This window comes from Muntiacus reevesi, chromosome 1 (assembly GCF_963930625.1).
Source record: "Muntiacus reevesi chromosome 1, mMunRee1.1, whole genome shotgun sequence".
Taxonomy (NCBI): domain Eukaryota; kingdom Metazoa; phylum Chordata; class Mammalia; order Artiodactyla; family Cervidae; genus Muntiacus; species Muntiacus reevesi.
This window is the reverse complement of record NC_089249.1, coordinates 164,828,434-164,845,741: the sequence shown is the minus strand read 5'-3', so window position 1 is coordinate 164,845,741 and position 17,308 is coordinate 164,828,434.

The window sequence follows — 17,308 nt, the reverse complement described above, 5'->3', positions numbered from 1 at the left end:
CTATCAATATTTTTATTCTATAAATGTAAATTATTTGTCTGATTTTGTACTGATTCTTGCATATTAATAAATTCCCCAGTCTCTGTAGATTTGGACACAGTAATAAAAAGCTACCCCAGGCTGTGATGGATTATGGTTGTTGTTTCTTCTTCCTCCCGGGAAAGGAAGATTCACATTTAAACTATTTAAAAGAAATATTCAGAAACATCCAACATTTCATGTTTCTTCATTTTGGTGTTTGTTTTTAACATTTTACTCTAAGTCTTAAATTTACAGATATCAAAGCAGTGCATGCATCTTACTGAACAAGAATTAAAATGAACCAATAAAAGCTCAGTGAAAACTAAAATATATACAAGCAGTAGGAGCTAGATAATTAGAGGAGAATGATAAACCAGCAAATGTTCTAAAATACAAAATGTTCTGTAAAGAATGCTGAATGCAGCCCCAAAGTCTCCCTGCAGCATGGCCCATCCTCCCAGCTGGTCCTGACATTGTTAATCAACCAGGAGGTCCTGTCAGCCTAGAAGCACAGCTTGAACTGAAGCGTTGGAGCAGAGTTTTGTAAGTTTATTGATTGTCACAGATGCGGTGCTACTCTTTACCCGGCACCACACAAGCATTTCAATATTTTAACAATTGATTCAGCCCTGCCTTTGCCGTGCTCTTGACACTCTTGCTGTGCCCTTGACACTCTTGCCTAATCATCAGCCCTGGGCAGGTAAGATCACTCATTACAGCCTTGTTTGTGATACCCAGGGGTCTGGAAACAGCTCAAGTGTAATAAGGAAGGAACTGGCCGATAAACTCTGCTACACCCCATCACGTATTAGGAAGCTCAAAGAAGAAAGCTCTCTATGGACTGATTAAACTACAGAACTCCTTTTGAAATATAATTTATATTTTAAAATTATTTATTTATTTGGCCATACCAGATCTTAGTTGCAGCATGCAGGATCTAGTTCCCTGACCAGGGATCAAGCCCAGGGCCCCTGCAGTGGAAGCACAGAGTCTTAGTCACTGGGCCACCAGAGACGTCCCCAAAACACTTTCTTAAGTGAAAAAGGTAAGATGCAGAGTATAGTATGTCCTCCCTTGAGTAAAAGAGGGGTGTGACTGAATAAGAATGCACATCCATATTTGATAGTATTTACTCACCTGAAAAGGATACATAAAAAACTAATAAAGTGGATTACTTGTAGGACATGTGCTAAGACACTTCAGTCGTGTCCAGCTCTTTGCAACCCCATGGACTGTAGCCTGTCAGGCTCCCCTGTCCATAGGATTTTCCAGGCATAAATACTGGAGTGGGTTGCCATTTCCTTCTCCAGGGGAGCTTCCCAACTTAGGAATCGAACCGGCATCTCTTAGATCTCCTGCATTTACTTCAGTTCAGTTCAGTCGCTCAGTCATGTTCGACTTTTTGTGACCCCATGGACTGCAGCACACCAGGCTTCCCTGTCCATCACCGACTCCTGAAGCCTACTCAAACTCATGTCCATCACTTCAGTAATGCCATCCAACCATCTCATCCTCTGTTGTCCCCTTCTCCTCTCACCTTCAATCTTTCCCAGCATCAGGGTCTTTTCAAATGAGCCAGTTCTTCCCATCAGGTGGCCAAAGAATTGGAGTTTCAGCATCAGCATCAGTCCTTCCAATGAATATTCAGGACTGATTTCCTTTAGGACTGACAGGTTGGATCTCCTTGCAGTCCAAGGGACTCTCAGGAGTCTTCTCCAACACCACAGTTCCAAAGCATCAATTATTTGGTGCTAAGCTTTCTTTACAGTCCAGCTCTCACATCCATGCATGACTACTGGAAAAACCATAGCCTTGACTAGATGAACTTTCACTGGTAAAATAATGTCTCTGCTTCTTAATATGCTGTCTAGGTTGGTCATAACTTTCTTCCAAGGAGTAAGCGTCTTTTAATTTCATGGCTGCAATCAGCATCTGCAGTGATTTTGGAGTCCAGAACAATAAAGTCAGCCACTGTTTCCACTGCTTCCCCACCTATTTACCATGAAGTGATGGGACTGGATGCTATGATCTTAGTTTTCTGAATGTTGAGTTTTAAGCCAATTTTTTCTCTCCTCTTTCACTTTCATCAAGAGGTTCTTTAGTTCTTCACTTTCTCCCATAAGAGTGGTATCATCTGCAAATATGAGATTATTGATATTTCTCCCGGCAAACTTGATTCCAGCTTGTGCTTCATCCAGCCCAGCATTTCTCATGATGTACTCTGCATAGAAGTTAAATAAGCAGGGTGACAATATACAGTCTTGACGTACTCCTTTCCCGATTTGGAACCAGTCTGTTGTTCCATGTCCAGTTCTAATTGTTGCTTCCTGATCTGCATACGGATTTCTCAAGAGGCAGGTCAGGTGGTCTGGTATTACCATCTCTTGAAAAATTTTCCACAGTTTGTTGTGACCCACACAAAGACTTTGGCATAGTCAATAAAGCAGAAATAGATGTTTTCTGGAACTCTCTTGCTTTTCCAATGATCCAAAGGATGTTGGCAATTTGATCTCTGGTTGCTCTGCCTTTTCTAAAATCAGCTTGAACATCTGGAAGTTCACGGTTCATGTACTGTTGAAGCCTGGCTTGGAGAATTTTGAGCTATATTAGCGTGTGAAATGAGTGCAATTGTGTGGTAGTTTGAACATTCTTTGGCATTGCCTTTCTTTGGGATTGGAATGAAAACTGACCTTTTCCAGTCCTGTGGCCACTGCTGAGCTTTCCAAATTTGCTGACATATTGAGTGCAGCACTTTCACAGCATCATCTTTCAGGATTTGAAATAGCTCAACTGGAATTCCATCACCTCCACTAGCTTTGTTCATAGTGATGCTTCCTAAGGCCCACTAGACTTCCCATTCCAGGATGTCTGGTTCTAGGTGAGTGATCACACCATTATGATTATCTGGGTCATGAAGATCTTTTTTTGTACAGTTTTTCTGTGTGTTCTTGCCACCTCTTCTTAATACCTTCTGCTTCTGTTAGGTCCATGCCATTTCTGTCCTTTATTGTGCCCATCTTTGCATGAAATGTTCCCTTGGTATCTCTAATTTTCATGAAGAGATCTCTAGTCTTTCCCATTCTATTGTTTTCCTCTATTTATTTGCACTGATCACCGAGGAAGCTTTCTTGTCTCTCCTTGCTGTTCTTTGGAACTCTGCATTCAAATGGGAATATCTTTCCTTTTCTCCTTTGCTTTTCCCTTCTCTTCTTTTCACAGCTATTTGTAAGGCCCCCTCAGACAGCCATTTTGCCTTTTTGCATTTCTTTTTCTTGGGGACGGTCTTGATCCCTGTCTCCTGTACAATGTCACAAACCTCCGTCCATAGTCCTTTAGGCGCTGTATCAGATCTAATCCCTTGAATCTATTTTTCAGTTCCACTGTATAATCGTAAGGGATTTGATTTAGGTCATACCTGTTCATGGGGTCGCAAAGAGTGGAACACGACTGAAGTGATTTGGCACGTAGCACGGGTTTCCCCCTGGGTGCTAGGCTGCTTGTGTCCACCAGGGGGCAGAGAGTAGCCAGACATCCAGACACAGGCTCCATGTTTGCCTGAACTTCCAGCCTTTCTTTGTGGTGAGAGATCTTGGTGTCAGCCATCTGATCCCTGTTTCTCACGTTACATTAGGATAAACCGGGTGAGGGAGGGATAGTGACTGACCCAGGTGGCAGAACCAGTTAGGAGCACAAGGGGGACCAGAGCCCAGGACTCCAGCCTCCTGGCAGTTTTGACTTTGGTCCTAGACTTAGGTGACCTGGGGAAGACAGGCTGAGAGCATGGATTCTGGACCATGGTGGGGATTCCTTCCCCAGCTGTGAACTCCACAGACACCAGGGACCCCACACAACCCACACTGCCCTGCACACTCAAGGGATCCAGCTGCATTTCCTGAGCAAGGCTCCTCTTCACTAAGTCATTACCAAGTTCTTTGTAAAATGGGGAGAGCAACTCCTTCCTGCACTGTTGTGAGGATTCATACAAAGTTCTAACAGAGAGGAAGTGCTCGAGAAGTGGTGGCTATATTATTGTTACTGCTGCTGTTCTTATTATTAATAGGAATTTGTGCAGCAGCCAAGGGAGGCAGGCGTCATTGATGCCGTTCTGTAGAAAAGGGCGTGAGGCTTAGGAAGTCCTGCTTGCAGGGAAGGCTGGGGCCACGGTCCTGGGACCCCAGGCCTTGGCAGCCCCAGTGGCCTTATGAGGGCCTCTTTCTCTGGATGATCCTCTCATTCATCTGTGCAGGCCGCGCTCTGAGCTGGCTCTGCAGTGGGTCAGGGCCCCATGCCCTGGGCTCTGTGATGAACTACAGGGACTGAAATGAGCAGAAGCAGGCTGGCCAGGCCCCGAGCCTCCAGGCTCCTGGGTCCGAGCACAGAGCAGTAAGCACAGGGACCAGAAAAACGGACCAGAGTGTGCTGGCTCCGTGCCGCCTCTGCCTGATCGTCCACATAGACTGACACACCAGGAGCAAGAGCATGTCCTGGCTAGCATCCTGCCCCCAGAGTGGCTTTGAGGCCACCAACGGAGCTGGGAGCTCCTCCTCCAGGGGCTGCCCCGGGGCCAGGAGGTGCTGCCTGCGGAGAAGGCGTCCCTCAGTGGTGTGGGGAGCTTTTTCTAGGGAACCCCTCTTGAATCCTTGCCCTGCTCTTTAGAGTTGGTTCGGGCCCGTGAAGAGGGATCACCTCTGGAATGGCCTTCCTTCATCCAGCCCAGGGAATATCCAGGTCAGGGGAACAGGGGTTGGCCTGGGAATCAGGGGCCGAGGGTCCCGGTTGGGGATCTTCCTCCCAGGCCTTGTTGCTCTGCATGAAGCACCGCCGCTTGGGTCTGCACACATGCACAGAAACGAGAAGCAAGCGGGGGCTGAGGTCCAGCTCCACGCCCTGCTCCGCTTGGCACAGCTGGGGGCCCTGAAGGCTGTGTCCACCTGGAGAAAGCAGCTTCCTCAGCTGAGTCACCAGAAGCACCACACGGGCTGGCGGTGGCCCGGCTGACATGGTCACTAGAGCACAGGGGGGCGCGCTGCCGGCTGGGGCTGGGAGTTGGGCCTGGGGCTCCGTGGTTTTTTGAATGTAAGAGCTGCGGTGGGGTGGTCTCTTGCCGATTCATGCTCCCGAAGTCTTGTTCACAGGAAGGCGGGGAGAAAGGAGAAGGAAAGGGCCATAGGCTGGCTACCCCCTCAGGAGGCTGGCTCTCCCCTCTGAGGAGCGTCCAGCTTTGCTCAGGATATGTCCACCAAGAACCACGCCACTGCCCTGAGGCGGGTGTCCAGAGTCTTTTCTACCGTTCACTCTCCTGGGCCCCTAGTTCAGATTCCTCTGTGGGATCACTGGCTCTCCACCAGGGGCTCTCACCCGTCCAGTCTGCTCCGCTGAGCAGCCAGGGCTATGAGATGGCCCCCCTGGCTGGGGGTCGCCAGGCCCTAGAGCTGTGAACCACCTGCCCTGTGAAGACACCTGGGGGGAGAGTGGCAGTAACCGGAAGTCCAGGCAGCCCAAAGAGCCCCTGGGTGAAAATGGGGTGAGAGGACGAGCTCCCCCTGGGATGCCCACCCCAGAAAGCCCGGCGGGTGTTCCCGGCTGGGCCTCCTGAGGCCGTTTAAGGACCCGGCCTGGCCTGGCCCCGGGGTCAGATTCCTCAGCCTCGGCGCTGCAGGCACAGGAGAGGCGGCCAGTCGTGGCGGGAGGACGCCTTTGTTCCAGGTATTTTCTCAACGGTGGGGCCGGGCTGCCTGCCAGGTGCCAGGGCGCGGCTCTGGCCTCCCGCGCACAAGCAGCTTTGCCGCCAAGCCCTGGCCTGGCCTGGCAGCTCCTTCCCGCGCTTCCTCTGCCAGGCCCGGCAAAGCGAGAGGCAGGACCTGGGAGGCAGACAGAGCGATCTAGGCTCTCGGCCCCACCCAGCTTCATTTAGGACTCACTCAGGGCTCCTGGTGGTGGTTAGCATTTAGAACGAAAATCTTCCAAGAGAATGCGTTAAAGATGTCTAAAAATACAAACTTCAGCTCAACAAAATATGGTAAAACTGCAGTGTTGGGCATGGGCTCTGTCTGGATGTGAGTGAATCCCAGCTTCACCACCTCCTAGCTGTGTGACCAGGGCAAGTTACTTACCTTCTGTGCCTCAGTTTCCACATCTGAGAATGAGATGATAGTGCTACCTACCTCAGAGAAATGTTATGAGGATTTAACAAGTTATTACATGTAAAGCTCTCAGACCAAAGTGTGGGGCAAGGTGGGAGGTATGGAAGTGTTTGCTGAGAGCGTGATGGTGACATCAATGACGTAAATGTTAGCCAAGACTCTTGGCTGCACAGAACAAAAGCCGCTCAGCCAAACTGAATAAAAGAGAATTTAATACAAGTCTTCAGAGATGTCTCAAGGAACCCAAGGGTAGGGGGCAGCCAGGCCTCAAGGGAACAAGGCAGGCTCTTTAAAGCCATGGGGCAGGGGACTTCCCTGGTGGTCCAGTGGTTAAGAATCACCTTGCAATGCAGGTGATGTGGGTTTGATCCCTGGTTGAGGAACTAAGATCCCACATGCAGTGGGGCAACTAATCCCACACGCCACAACGACTGAGTCTGTGCACTTCCATGGAAGGTCCTGCATGACTGAACAAAGATCACGAGTGCCACTGTTAAGACCCAATGCAGCCAAATAAATATATAAATAAATATAGGTGGTGTGTGTGATGGGGGAAACATGGAGAGGAGAGCAAGCTTCTCTCCCTCTCAGGGCCTCACTTTCTACTTCCTTGAACACATGGCCAAACACGACCAGCTTTCAGTTCTCGGGGCAGATGAGCTCAGAAATGGACTGGCATCTCTGAAGCCCAACGGCAAAAGCAGGGAAGGGAGACCCTGTTCCCTAGTCTGGGTCATGCACCCAGAGCCCATCAGCTGCAGCTAGTGCTGGGAGACGGCAGCACAGGCAGGCTGACATCCCCCCCCAGAGCATCCATCCACCTGCCCCAGTGGCGCTCCAGAGCAGGGAGCCTGAGAAACCTGGGCACCAGTTCTGGTATAGCCTCGGGAAATCACTATGTCTCTGGACCCCTTTCCTCTTCCATCGTCTTTTATCTCAGTGTTTGGGTTGTATTAGAATGATGTGCTTGTGTATCTGTCTTCCCCACTAAGCTGTGATTTTCATTCATTCTTTCAACATAATAAATGTCTACCAAGCACCACCCATGTGTTAGGGATACAGTGATGAAGCCAACTCAGTGCTTGCTCCTTCCCAGGGGCTCAGTCTGGCTTGGGGTGTAGCCATGGGAAATAGGGTCACAGTCTCAGTGTCTGTTCTGAAGACTTTCCTACAACTCTGATACTCAGTGACAGGATCCCATCCTTTTCATTTTTTGAGGCTTATAAGGTTCCTGAGCTGTTGTGGACAGTGTGTGTCCACAGAAAATGGCTCAGTTAGGGCATGGCATGGGTGGGCCCCCATCTCCTGCTGGGTGATGGGTTCCAGGGCAACGGCAGGCAGCTGTTAAGAGAAGGCCTTCACCGGCAAGTGAGGAGCAGAGCGGGGACTGTGTTCCTCAGCACGGGTGACGGCAGCGCGGACGCAGAGCGCCATGGATGGTGACTGACGCTGGCTGGGCTGTCCTAGCACAGCCTGACCCAGCCGCTGGGCAGTCTCTTGACACTGACTGTGCTCCTCTCCAAGGGGCTGCCGAAGAGTCAGGGACTAGACAACAACTGCCGATTAACAACGTTGTGATGCTTTCAGGCGGACAGCCGAGGGACTCAGCCACACATACACATGTATCCATTTCCCCCAAACTCCTCATATCCCTCTTTGCGCTGGGTGGCAGACTTAGTCCAGATGGCAGAGGCAAGCCTGGCTCCTCCCAAGAGGTGCCCAGCGTGTCACCCCTGTGGCACAGGCAGCCTCACCGCTGCCAGGGCCTTGCAGGGCAGCCCCCAGGGCAAAAGTCCAAGTCGGTGAGCTCTATCGGATCCACTGGGCCATCTGAAGACACAGCGTAATGCCTGAGCCGGTTCACCTTGGCATAGCTGTGGACAGAACCACGGTGTTTCTGACAGGGACAAAAATAACTCGGTGGAGTTTCCCATGAGTTAAACCAAACATTCAAACTCTGAATACAAAGTGCATAGGGTGAAAGTCACATATCATAAAAACATAGCAAACACCAAAGCCTGCTCTTCCTGCGAAACAAGCGGGAGCCGAGGCCTGGGAGCAGATGAGATCATTGAGATCATGCAGGGAGGACTTGTGGCCCTAGAGGAGAGGAGGGCCAGCGAAACCAGCTTCCACAGGGGGTGCAAAAGCGGGGGCGGGGGAGCCCTGACAGCCTCAGTTTATATCCCCAGGGCTGATCAGTGGGAAGTCCACAGATGCTTGATGACTGGCTTGATTTGTGTTTTATCTTCTGTAGAATATTAAAAGGAAAGAAAGAGTATGTGGGGAAATATGTGTACCAATAAAAACAACAACACGAAACCAAATACATACTTATTTTTCAGAGAACTAAATTAAGTATGTATGAAACTGAATTTCACTCAGGGAGGGCTTAAACTGCAAACAAGATGAATACAAAGTTATCTTACAATAATGCCAAACTGTAAAAAATTTGCCTGCATTGCAGGAGACCCAGGTTTGATCCCTGGGTCGGGAAGATCCCCTGGAGAAGGGCATGGCAACCCACTCCAGTATTCTTGCCTGGAGAATCCCATGGACACAGGGGCCTGGTGGGCTAAAGTTCATGGGGTCAGAAAGATTCAGACACTTTCACTTACTTTCACTAGTGAATAAAGTGAGTGCAAGTTCAATTGCCTTAAGACAACATTACAGGACTATAAAACTAGGCGGAAAAAGAAAAAAAAGAGGTAAGGAAGCCCGAAGTTGACGAGGCCGTGGGGAACAAGGGCCCCACCAGTTGCAGGTGAGAAGAGCATCATGGGCATCTGGACAGCAGCAGTAATCGGCGCACACCCCCGGAGCAGGGTTCCTTAAACTGCACTTTAAAGAAATTCACAGAAGCAAAACTGGGACTTTTCAAAAGGAAATGGAGGTGTCCAGGAACCCCAGGAAGCCCCTGAGGCTTAGGGAGGGTCAAAAACCAGGAAGTGGGTGGGAAGCCTGCAGTAAGCTCTTTCGTCTGGGCCTCCCTGGCACATCTGCTTTTCTTCCTCTTTCTCTGCAGAGCTTTTTTGCCATGCACCCGTTCATACAACCAATATTTATTTTGTGTATGTGTTCAAACATTACATTTCCGTGTTCGATATACCCAGCAAAGATTGAGTTGTAATTTGAAATCCTTGGGAGGAGTCTGATTGGCTTAGCCTTGGGTCCTACACTTGTCTAATCAACTAGAACCCAGGGGCAGGGTTTCTTATCTCACAGAGGGCTGGACTCTCTGATTCCTTTTTCCACAGAAAGATGTCTATGTAAAAGTGATCTCTAATTTACATGATCACATCTAATCATGAATGGGATTAGATAAACTGGGGAGGGGTTGTCCCAAGGCAGGGAGGCAGGTAACAACCATCAACCCACTCAGAACTTCTGAACTCCAGGCTTCCAGCCAGAACATCTTTTTCCTGCTTCCACATTCCCTATCCTTAGAGTCCATATTCCACATAGCCGCCAAATTGATCTTTTAACTTGCAAATCAGATTATATTCTTACATTGCTAAAATCAAACAGACAAAACAGCAAAAGACAAACCAAAAAGACCTCTTCAACTCTTTCCAGTGGCAATTAGAATTATGCACGGCCCACAGCATTCTGCACTCAGGTGTTATCATCCCTCAGAGGGTCTTCCCTGACTTTCCTACCTAAACTAGTAAAACCTCTCTCAACACAAATTCTCTCCAGGCTAAACTGAATAGCCAGTTCTATACATTACCTCCCATTAGAATTCTCTGCAGACAGGCCAATCTCAAGTTCCAAAGGGAACTCGTCCGATACATCCAGCCAATCCTCAGGCATTCTCTTCCTGAAGTGCTCTCCATATTGGCCAAAGGACCCTTTTTACTGCCTCACCACCAGCATTTAACCAATCAAGTCCTGCCAATTCTACCTGATAAATACTGACACTAGAACCATCCCCCTGCCTCTATTGCCTCTAGGTTGCCTCCAACCTAGAGTGATTTCTCCAGTAAACCCATTGAGGTTGTTATCTTGGGGTTAATCATTTACAGGGCCCTCTATGACCTAAATCCTATAGCCAGCCTTTCTCCTAACATTCCCCTATCTGACTCACTCCTGTCACTTTTTCTGGTGTTTGCTTAGATTTCATTTCTTCAGAAAGTCTCCCCAGGCTCCTCTGAACTGGGTCAGATACAATCATCTCTATTATAGACAGCATTTATCACATTCACTGAAACAGCCTGGAAGACTTGAACTTCTTTGAAGACAGGAATTGTCCTGTTCACTGATAGATCTACAGCACCTGAAATGGGGAATAGTAAGCACCCATCAAGTCTGTCAGACAATTTAAACAGATGTTGGTAACCATAAAGCTTTTATCTGCTTATTGGATTAGGCTCCCAAAGTTCTCTACTTGCCTTCATGTTAGTCCAATTCAAGTTATCGTGTGCCTGAAGGAAGATACAACTACTTTGTTGGAGTGCTCATTCCAAATAGCTAGAAGCAGTGTCAAATAGTAGAAAGAACACAACTCTGAAGGCAGGAGACCAGGCTTCCAGTCACAGCTCTGCTGCTCTTTGTGGTGTTTTCAGGGACCCACTTAGCCTCTCTGAGCCTCAACTTTTTCATCTGTGAAATAAAAGGCTGCTCTAGATCTGTGATTCTCAAAGTGTGTTCCACAGGAGAAGGGACTGAATCAGACAGTTCAGAGTCCTCTGTGACCCACCTAGACCCCAAGTCACTCTGCTCTTATCTATATTATATATATTGGAGTTCAGGTGACATTTTCTTTAGAGAAAGAAAAAAAAAACACATAAAGGATTCACATTTAAAGCAAGTTTGAAAACTGAATCAGATGATCACTGAATTCCCTGTTCTCTTTATATGTTCACATTTAGAACAATTGAAAGGCACGAGTGTCATTATCAAGAAGGCAGTGTCTAAAAAGCATGTGAGGGTTCTGACTGTGAACGTCTGAGGAGGTGGACTGGCACTTCTATCTGCCATCAAGAACTCAGTGATTTTCATGCAACTCTACCTCATTATTCAGATCTAACAGGACCCAGATACATTTCTGAATCCACAAATAACATTTATACAATGGTCTGTATCCCTCTATCCCCTTCATAATGAACAAGGAAGCTCAGACCAAAAATATAGGCCTAAACGGTTCTCTTTCTAGTCTCACTTTCAGATGGCTCATCACTCCAAATCTGGTGACTCAAAGGCTGACCCCAGCCTCACAGGTGAGATGCACTGTCCTGGAGGCCTTGCACACAGAGGGCCTTCCTTCTGCATGAAAAGCATTCAGCAGCGTGTGTGTGTGTGCATGTGTGGGCCTTGCACACAGAGGGCCTTCATCTGCATGAAAAGCATTCAGCAGTGTGTGTGTGTGCATGTGCGTGCCTTGCACAGAGGGCCATGTGCATGTGCGGGCCTTGCACAGAGGGCCTTCCTCTCCATGAAAAGCATTCAGCAGTGTGTGTGTGTGTCCATGCACGCGCGCCACTGAAGGCTGCAGTCAGATGACCTGAGCTTCTCTCATCTGCCACTAAACTGGCTCGGTGTCACTGCTGCAGACACCGATTGTTCTCTCTACTCAGCATCAATCTTTCTGAAAACTGTTTTCTCCTCAAGCCCCAAGCTAGTCACGTGTTTCTATAATGAGCTGCCATGTTCTCAAGTGACCAGTTCTCTTGATTAATCTGGAGTAGGGGGTGGACAACAGAATTCAGCTCCACTCAAAAGAGTCCCTCCTTAGGATTTATGAACTTGGGGCTCAGGTCCACTTCTGATGTGAGGTGTAGAAGCTTCCAGCAATCATTTGAAGAAAACTGGTGGGCGTGGAGGAGAGAGTGAAGTCAGCACACGAGAATGGAAAGGCGGGGCAGACCGTGCTGGTGGTGCCTGAGTCCCTGGCGGCACTTGTTCCTGATACCATAGGCACCTGACCGGCCTTTCAGGAGGGGCTTGGCTGTTCACTTGTCCATAGGTTCCATGAGCCAGTAAATCCTTCTTTATACCTAAATGATTTCAAACTGGCTTTGAGTCCCTCACAGCTGACACCACCTCTACATTAAAACACTTGAACATTGTGAGTTTGATTGCTCATTTGTAGAAAGTATTTCAAAGATTTTTAGCAAAGACTAATGAGATATGTAACTCTGTTAAACCACAGTGAGCTGTATCTCTGTAAGGAGTGACTGTGACAGATGACTGATGGTGAAGATAAATGCAAGTGATACCCCAGTGGTTTGGACACAACATAATCACCCCTGCTGCTTCGAAAAACAAGCATCTTGCTGACTAGAAGGCAGTTTCTCCACAGTGGATATTCACTGCTTGCACATCCAGTTACCCTCCCTCACAGCAACCCCCATGCTCCACCTCTGGAAATCACTTCACTTCCACCTAGCTGGTTTCCATGGGAACTGCCCTGTTCTTTCAAGACTCCGTCCTACCCTGGCTGATGGGCCACAGGGTAAGCACCAGATCCAAGCTGAATTAATGAACCCCTTTCCCGGGACCTTTATTTTTAAATTGTGGTAAAACATACATAACATAAAATTTACAATCTTTACCATTTTTAAGTGTACAGTTCAGTAGCATTGTGCATTTCATATTGTTGTGCAGCCAATCTCCAAAGCTTTTTTCATTTTGCAGAATTGAAACTATACCCATTAAGCAACTCCCCATTTCCTCCTAGCCCCAGGCCCTGGCAACCTTTTTACTTTCTGTCTCTCTGAATTTGACTACTTCAGATACCTCATGTAAGTGGAGTTGTACAATTTTTTTTTTGACTGGTTTATTTCATTTACCATAATATCCTTAAGGTTCATCCAGACTGCAGCATGTGTCAGAATTCCCTTCCTTAAGGCTGAATAATATTCCATTGTATGTATATACCACATTTTGGTTATCTGTTCATCTATTGATGAACATGTGGGGGTTATTTCAACCTTTTGGCTACTGTGAATAATGCTATGACTGCAAGTGTATAAAAACCTCAAGACCCTCCTTTCAGTTCTTTTGGGTATATACCCAGAAATGAAATTACTGGATCAGATGGCAATTCTCTTTTAAAACTTTTAGGAACACCAAACTGTTATCTATAGCAACTGTACCATCTGACATTCCCACAAACAGTGCACAAGGGTTTCAATCTTTCTACATCCTCCTCAACACTTAGGATTTCCTATTTTAACAGAATCCATCCTGATGAGTGTAGATGTTTCAGCACTTTTGAACTTAGAACCAGAGAAAGCATCAGCAGAGTCTCTCAGATGTAAAAGCTGCAAGATGGAAAGCTTAGCTGCGACGGCAGTCCTGCCTCGCACCACAGAGAAAGCCTGTTTGCAGGGACTGAAGCGAGGGGAACTCCACGGCACCGGCACTGGTGGTACCTGGGGCCTTGATGCTTCTCTGTGCTTGAATCTGATAAAACACCTCAGTAACTCTATCGTAAAAATCACTTTCTTGCTAAAGGTAGTTTGAGTCTGGCCTGTTTCTTTTGTAACTGTTAACTCTTATCTAACACAAACATCTTAGTAGTAGAGTTACTTCTTCAGGAATTTTTTTTTTTTTTTCTTTTTCTTGTCTTGATTCCTTCTTATACATCAGTTCAGTTCAGTTCAGTTCAGTCATGTCTGACTCTCTGCGATCCCATGGACTGCAGCACACCAGGCTTCCCTGTCCATCACCAACTCCTGGAGCTTGCTCAAACTTAATGTTCATGGAGTCAGTGATGCCATCCAACCATCTCATCCTCTGTCATCCCCTTCTCCTCCAGCCTTCAAACTTTCTCTATCTTCAGTCTTTCAGGGCTTTTTCCAATGAGTCACTTCTTCGCATCACCTGGACAAAGTATTGGAACTTCAGTTTCAGCATCAGTACTTCAGTGAATATTCAGGACTGATTTCCTTTAGGATTGACTAGTTTGATCTCCGTGCAGCCCAAGGAACTCTCAAGAGTCTCCTCCAACACCATAGTTCAAAAGCATCAATTCTTCAGCACTCAGCTTTATCATACAACTCTCACATCCATGCATGACTACTGGAAAAACCATAGTTTTAGACCTTTGTCTGCAAAGTAATGTCTCTGCTTTTTAATATGCTGTCTAGGTTGGTCATAGCTTTTCTTCCAAGGAGCAAGCATCTTTTAATTTCATGTCTGCAGTCACCATCTGCAGTGATTTTGGAGCCCAAGATAATAAAGTCTCTCACTGTTTCCACTGTTTCCCCATTATTTGCCATGAAGTGATGGCACTGGATGCCATGATCTTCGTATTTTGAATGTTGAGTTTTAAACCAGCTTTTTCACTCTCCTCTTTCACTTTCATCAAGAGGTTCTTCAGTTCCTCTTCGCTTTCTGCCATAAGAGTGGTGTCATCTGCATATCTGAAGTTGCTGGTATTTCTCCCGGCATCTTGATTCCAACTTGTGCTTCATCTAGCCCAGCATTTCACATGATATACTCTGCATGTAAGTTAAATAAGCAGGGTGACAATATATAGCCTTGACATACTTCTTTCCCAATTTAGAACCAGTCCGTTGTTCCATGTCCAGTTCTAACTGTTGCTTCCTGTCATGCATACAGATTTCTCAGGATGCAGGTGAGGTGGTCTGGTATTCCCATCTCTTAAGAATCTTCCACAGTTTGTTGTGATCCACAGAGTCAAAGGATTTAGTGCAGTCAATGAAGCAGATGTTTTTCTGAAACTCTCTCACTTTTTCTATGATTCAACAGATATTGGCAATTTGATCTCTGGTTCTTCTGCCTTTTCTAAATCCAGCTTGAACATCTGGAAGTTCTGGGTTCACCTACTGTTGAGGCCTTACAAGGATAATTTTGAGCATTACTTTGCCAGCCTGTGAGAAGAGTACAATTGTGTGGTAGTATGAACATTCTTCGGCATTGCCTTTCTTTGAGATTGGAATGAAAACTGACCTCTTCTAGTCCTGTGACCACTGCTGAGTTTTCCAAATTTACTGGCCTATTAAGTGCAGCACTTTCACAGCATCATCTTTTAGGATTTGAAATAGCTCAACTGGGATTCCATCACCTCCATCACCTTCCTTCTTACATATAGATGGGATATAAATAATTTGTACATTTATAAAGCCCTAAAGGAATGCCTTTGAAGAAGTACAACATAATGGTTAGAGCATAGGTTTTAAGTTAGCCCAAACTGATTTCATATCCTAGCTCAAGAAACATTAACTGAGTGTCTTTCAAGCAGCAGGCCCCTTGTAGGTGCCAGGGATGAAGCAGTTAACAGTGGACAAAAGTCACCATCCTCACAGAACTTTCTCTCTAGTCCTCAGCAAGTATTTGCATGTCTACTCTGCTGGCCATCATGAAGCTCTCTGTACATGTATCCCTGGTTATAAAATGGGGGTTTGGGTGGACCCTGGGAGTTGGTGATGGACACGGAGGCCTGGCATGCTATGGTTCACGGGGTCGCAAAGAGTCGGACACAACTGAGCAACTGAACTGAACTGATTACATTACCCTGTTCATTTGCTTAAAGAAATCATTATGAGGTATGCACTTGGATGAGTGCTTAGTTCACTTCAGATGTCCAACTCTTTGAGAACCCGTGGACTGTAGCCTGTGGGGCTCCTTCATCCATGAGATCCTCTGGCAAAAATATTGTGTAGGTTGTCACGCCCTCCTCCAGGGTATCTTCCCGACCCAAGGATCAAACCTGTGTCTCCTGTGTCTTCTGTATTGCAAGCTGATTCTTTACCCGCTGAGCCACATGGGAAGCTCCAAAGTATACATGTACTTCACACAAAAAACCTGGCACACGGCGAAGCACTTAATGAAGAGTAGCCATGTTTAGGGACTTCGCTGGTAGTCCAGTGAATAAGAATCCGCCTTGCAATGCAGGGTACACAGGTCTGATCCCTGGTCTAGGAACTAAGATACCAAGGGACAACTAAGCCCATGAGCTGTTAATTACTGAGTTTGTGCACCCTAGAGCCCATGCTCAACAAGACAAGTCACCACAATGAGAAGCTCTTGCACTGCAACTACAGAGTAGACTCTTCATGCAGCAACGAAGACCCAGTGCAATTAAAAAAAAAAGTAGCCATCTTTACATTTAGACATGCAGTTGTGTCTTGTCTAAACCAGCCTTAATATCTATTGGGTACCCACTGACCCACTGTGTGTCTCACATTCGCCTTAAGATAGGACTCACACCATGGCAGGACTTAATCTCCAATGAGAGCAACAGTTACAGGGGACATGTGCGGTAGCACATAAAGAGGAGGTAAAAGAACATGGTGGAGGGACTTCCCTGGTGGCCCAGTGGCTAAGACTTCGTGCTCCCAATGCAAGGGACCCGGGTTCAATCCCTGGTCAGGGAACTCGATGCCATATGCTACAACTAAGACACAGCAGAGCCATAAATAAGTAAACAAATATTAAAAAAAAAAGAAAGAACATGGTGGATAAGAACACCCACCTAGTTTCACATCCCAGTTTGGCCTCCAGAAAATTACTTTTCTACTTGGTTTCCTCAGCTGAAAAACAGAGCTAATAACAACAATGATGATACCACCTCATAGGGCTGTTGTAAGGACTTAATGAGTTATTATGTGCAAACTACTTAGAACATGCCTGGTGTGTAGCACCACATAAAAGCACATGCTGATATTATGTATAAACTGCTATGGGAACATGAAGGAAGGAAAAACTAAGCCTCCCTTGAGGAGCCAAGGAAACTTTGTCTAAGAAGAGGGCATCACATCTGGGCCTGGAAGTATGTGCAGAAGTTTACAAAGTGAAGAGCAGGGGAAAGGACATTTCAGGTGAATGAGACTGCTCATGCAAACAAGCTGACCCAAGAAGAATCATATGCATTAAAAACAACAACAAAAATAACGACTAACAACTAGTTGGGTGACAGATAAAGCCTGAGGCACCGTTCCTGTCCATTAGCACAAGGGAACATCAAGCCAGTCAGTTTTAAATATAATCTTGCCCTGATAACTTCTGGAAACTGACAACATATCATAAATCACCACTTAAGTAGCATTAACTATTTCTTCCCCAACAAAGCAAATAAATCCAATTTATGCCTACCACTTACTGGTCATTGAAGCACCAAACACTATGCTGCCTTCAAAAGGACCTCATTTAATCCTTACAATGTCCCTTGGAAT